Source organism: Pollicipes pollicipes, unplaced genomic scaffold, assembly GCF_011947565.3.
Source record: "Pollicipes pollicipes isolate AB1234 unplaced genomic scaffold, Ppol_2.1 Scaffold_2555;HRSCAF=2994_pilon_pilon_pilon, whole genome shotgun sequence".
Lineage (NCBI taxonomy): Eukaryota > Metazoa > Arthropoda > Thecostraca > Pollicipedomorpha > Pollicipedidae > Pollicipes > Pollicipes pollicipes.
This window is the reverse complement of record NW_023596136.1, coordinates 40,906,272-40,911,439: the sequence shown is the minus strand read 5'-3', so window position 1 is coordinate 40,911,439 and position 5,168 is coordinate 40,906,272. Positions and strand designations below refer to the sequence as shown.

Sequence of the window (5,168 nt, the reverse complement as noted above, 5' to 3'; positions counted from 1 at the left end):
TACGCCAACTCAAGACTACGCACAAAGTGCAGGGTAGAATGCCGTCTTGACGACAATGGAGTGTTGACCAGCAGTAACGAAGGGAAGGCCAATGTCCTCTGTAAATTCTTCGCCAGTGTTTTCATAGACGAAGGAACTAGTGCCGTGCCAGTATTGGCTTGCAACTTTACTGGCCATTTTCTGGACGACGTAGACATCTCTAACCAGGCAGTGGCAAAGAAATTGGCTGCTCTGAAGACCTCTAACGCTCCTGGGCCAGGCGACGTCCATCCAAGGCTTCTTCGCGAGTCTGCAGATATCCTGGCAGCACCCCCTCAGCATGCTTTTCTGAAAATCTTTGGCATCCGGAAGGCTGCCTCTGGAGTGGAAGATCGGCGAGGCAGTCCCGATGCTCAAGAAGGGTAACCGACAATCCTCAACGAGCTACCGCCCCGTGAGCTTTACTGCCATTCCCTCCAAGATGCTCGAAACTTTCGTCCGTGATGCTTTTATTAAGCACATCCCGAAGTCTGGACTTTTTCATGCAGCCCAGCATGGGTTTCTCCCTAAGCGGTCCTGTATTACCCAACTGTTAGAGGTCATACAGGATTGGAGAGCCGTGTTAGAGGATGAAAAGCCTGTGGACGTGGCGTACCTGGACTTCAACAAAGCCTTTGATTCCATGCCTCATAACCGTTCGCTCTCCAAGCTTCATGCTTACGGTGTGAGAGGTAATTTGCTCCGCTGGATCAGGGCTTTTCTTGCCCACCGGATGCAGAGAGTGTGGATCCAGGGCTCGAAGTCGGACTGGACCGACGTCGTCAGCGGCATCCCGCAAGGATCAGTACTTGGGCCAACGCTGTTCATAATTTTCGTGAACGATCTGTCAGAACAAGTGCAAAGCGTGGTCAAGATGTTTGCAGTGACACCAAGGTGTACTGTCATATCCCGAGGCCCCTGACTAACTCACCTCTGCAGGCTGACCTCGACGCCCTGGCCAAGTGGTCAAAGGAGTGACTGCTGCCCTTAAGTGCAGCAAAATGCGAAATAATGCACATCGGAACTGCAGCCCGAGGCTAACCTACTTCTTGGACGGCGCCGAAATCGCGGTCGAGTCCTCCGAGAAGGACCCCCGGATCTTCGTGGATTACCGGCTCCAGTTCCAGACGACGGAAGCGATCACCAAGGCCAAACAGATTGCTAGCGGTCGTGAGGCGGTCTTTTGCCAACATTGATGCTCGCACGTCGCTATTGCTTTTTAATATCTTGGTACGTCCGTACTTAGTGTATGGCAACGTCATCTGGGACCCGTTCGGCAAACTGGACCAGAAGCGGCTGGGACGAATTCAGCGACGAGCTACCCGGCTTGTCTATGAAGTGAGGTGCCAGCCGTACCCTGAGAGGTTCAGACTCCTTCAGTTGCCCTCACTGTACTATCGTCGTCGTAGGGAAGACATGGTTACAGTATACCAGCTGTTTTACGGAGGTATGTCGCTGTCGGAAGAGGAGTTCCTGACAAGGCACAACTCGGAGGTGACAAGAGGACACCAATAGAAGCTCAGAAAACCACGAGCTAGGGCTTTCGTCCGTCGTAACTCGTTCAGCGCGCGGGTTGTCAACGATTGGAACTCTTTTCCTCACGGTCGTGTCGTCGACCTCAGTTGAACCGTCCACGTCTAGGCTTGATATGCACTAGACTGACATCATGTGCGACGTCCCACGCTGAATCTTCCCTTAATTTGAGACTGTTTGATTACCGGACCGGGAACCCGACGAGACCGGGACCTACAGGCCTAGTAGCCTTTTACGATTCCCGATCACCATAAGGTAAGGTAAGATAAGGACTAGGCCTCATATGTAGCCATGGCCATGGCCGCAAGTTAGGGAGACTCCCTTGAAGCCAAATTTGAATGAATGTTATGGCGCAGCTGTTACGGCCAAATGGCGCATGAGTGAAAACAAAAAGCTAGGAGCAGGGTGCGAAAATATTGCAAATGCGGCAGATGGAGAGATTGTTCGTATTTTGATAGTATGAATGCTGCGGGTCTGAAGGATCTTCGGAAGACATTATTCTGAAGCATTTTTGGAAGGTATGCTTGTGGAAGATGTATAGGTTTGTTCATTCCAAACCTTACACGACATGGGTGGGTAGTCGACATCTGAGTAAAGATATCTATTAGCGCTTATTGCACTTTTTTCCTGTTAGTAACCGTCTTCTGTGTCGAGTTTGGTTAATTCCTCATCACGACCTGCATAGAATGTGTGGTGTGCTGAATGTGTTTAACATGGCAGCGACGTCCTGGCAACATTATCGGGGTATGTGAGACATGAATCTGATGGCCGGAGCTGTTCCATATTCAGCTCACTAATATGTATGTGTCCAGCACTCTGCATGTTTTCTTTGCAGAATGGGTGTTCTGGGGGTTAAGGAATGGAGGTGTCCAAACCTGGGGTGAAAATTGAGGTTCACATAGGCTGCAGTACAAAAACTTTTCATGGTAGAGAGTAGATAACCAGGGCAGTTGGTGTGCCCTTAAAACTTGATAACTAACCAACAGACTATGGAGGAGATTTCACAGCAGCAAAACCTATGGCTGAATTTTGCTTAGCTGCCACCTTGAAGACAAAGCTGTTGCTACTACTGCATGTTTTATATGCTCACAGGGCACAGACAGACCTGTTCCATCCCATGATAATCCTCCCATATGCAAGCCATGGTATCTTGGGATCCCTTAATTCAGAAGTACTTCAGGTGGTTGGATTCAATGCCTCTTGTAGAGATGTGAAAGCTTCAAGTAAAACATCTGAACAGCTTCAGGCTTCTAGAAAATCAGGTCAGCAGTTTACAAGATCTGAAACAGTGAGGGAGCTATGCAATAGCTGCCCACTTACTTGAATGTCAGTATGACAGTCTGAATAAGTATATTTGGGGCAGTTTGGGGCCTATGATATCATTGCAGTGTGGAAGGTTTGGGGAAAGCAGATCAGTAGCTATATAGTTAGGATGCACATTGGTCTCAGATTAGCCATAAGGTAACCCTGTTCCACTTCATGCAGCACACAAAAATTGAATCTTTTTTGTCTGCAGTTAAGAGGCAGGAATATTATTTTTCTGGTGTTCATAAGTTACAAGTATCTTTTGAAGACAAAACTGCAATATCTGTTGTGTTTTAATCAATGTTTCAGTGGCATTCATGTCATTTTTACCACATGATTGCACTTAAATCACTGAAAATTTGAGCATGTCATAGGGCTGTGCATTGAGCTTTTTAGCACTTTGAAGATGCTTTGCTGGTCTTATGGGGGCTGACTAGCACTTTGAAGCTGCTTTATCTCTCTTTTGATAAGGTGCATTTTTTGCTCCTGTTTAAGGTGCATTTCCCTTTGCAGTGCTACAGAACATTAAGTTAGAAATGCCTTTGGTTACAGATCATTGGATGTGGCAGAAAGTATGTGAGATGTAGTTGACATGTGTATCTCATGAAACATACATGCATATCAAAACAGGAGGGCATGGCGATGGAAATAGTGAAGTTGATGTCATGCCCCTATGTCTCACAGTGTCTGTGTCTTGATGATGGAGGAAAGTGAAGCAGATGAGGCAAGTGGGGGCGGAGCCTCGCCCATGGCCCGTCTGCTGCAGACACGGTCATCCAAGGACATCATTGCCTGGCTGACTGCTGGCAGCACCACTGTGAGTCTGAGAAGGACTGGGCTGGGTGGAGGGCTGAGGTACTCCAGACTGGCAAGGCAGGTACCTGGCTGGCATTGGCTGGGCATGTACCCTGTTCTTGTGAATGTTCTGATGTTGCAGTGCTTTGGCTGGCATGCCAGTGGGATGTTGATCAAACAACCTTAGCTCCCCTTGGGTCTTTAGGTGTGGTGTTAGGAATGCCTTGGCCAATATCTATGTTACTGGGTAAGAGCTACATTGCAAGAAGGGTGCACTCTTGGTTAACATGACTCTCCACTGTAGCTGTATTTCTAATGTTGGTCACTTAATGGTAAACATTATGTGTATGTTAAAGGACAAATGTGTGCTGTGTGGTCGTTTCATGTGGGAACGTCTGTGCCTTAACATATCTGATGTTAGCTGGCTCAGTGATGTGTTTTCTTTACAGAAGAAGAAGGACTGTGCCCAGAAGAATGGAACCAACACAAACTCATGGAAAGAGTTTCAGCACATGCGACTCCACTTTGCCACCAGCTTTACTGACTTCCTGCATGCAGATTGCAAACAGTGAGTGTCACGTGCAACGTCCGTTCTAACTCGTGTAATATGAAGGATGGTGCATGCAGCGGTCACTGTTCTGTTGTTAAGCCTTGTGTAAATAAAGAACAATGTTTTGTTGTTCCAGTGTGTTCTGAAAGTGTGCACCATTTTTACTAAATTCAGACGTTGCTGGCCGGTTAGTTTTGCGTCACCCCGATCATTTTGTCGACATGCCGGTTGCTCTCAACCATGCTCAGACCGTTCCGCGCTATTTCAAGCCGTTGACACTGCTGCTGCCCCATGGCGGGCTCGTAACCAGCTGACCCCGTCCGCCAGCCTGCTGGGCGCGGATGACTCGGCGGCGGCGCCTACGTCGGCCGCGCCGGCCGCGGCGGCCCAGCCGGAGGAGCGGCCTCCGCCGGCCCGCCGCCGCCTCAGCGTTGACGCCGCGCCCATCCAAGTGCGCCGCACGGACGCCTCGTCCGGCGGCGGCGGCGGCGGCGGGTCGGAGGGGCGGCACCAGACGCGCGGCGGCGGCGGCCGTGGCAGGCGCTGGGCCGGCGTGCGGCCGGCCACCGAGCCGCGCGCCGCCGCCGCCGCCGGTCCGCGGCACGTGCCGCTGACGGAGCTGGTGGTGCCGGGCGACGGTCGGTCGGCGCGCCGCGGCCGTCGGAGCGGTGCCGGCCGGCAGCCGCCGGCGGAGGGCGCGTCCGAGCCGCCGCCGGCCGACGCCGGTCGCCTGGCGCGGCTGGACGCGCGGCTGGCTGCGCCGGGCGGCGCTCCGCCGGCCCCAGACCGTGCTGCTCCCACCAAGGACGGGTTCGTCACCCCGGTGAAGCAGGTGATCAGACATGAGTCGGGCGGCGCGCCGGCCGTCGGCCCGCCCATCCAGCTGGCCGAACCAGAGCGCGTGACGGGCGGCGAGCGGCTGGCCGCGCTCGCCGCCCTCTACGCCCACCTCGTCGAGCACCACCAC

The 5,168-nt window shown here is 52.2% G+C and overlaps 1 long non-coding RNA gene across 1 annotated transcript; it reads left to right on the top strand.

The window, feature by feature from the left end:
- Window positions 1-2,016: 2,016 nt before the first annotated feature.
- Window positions 2,017-4,170, top strand: LOC119102590 (uncharacterized). The gene is made up of 3 exons (XR_005094717.1): window positions 2,017-2,069; window positions 3,541-3,673; window positions 4,101-4,170. It is a non-coding gene; the product is annotated as an uncharacterized LOC119102590 (long non-coding RNA).
- Window positions 4,171-5,168: the final 998 nt, after the last annotated feature.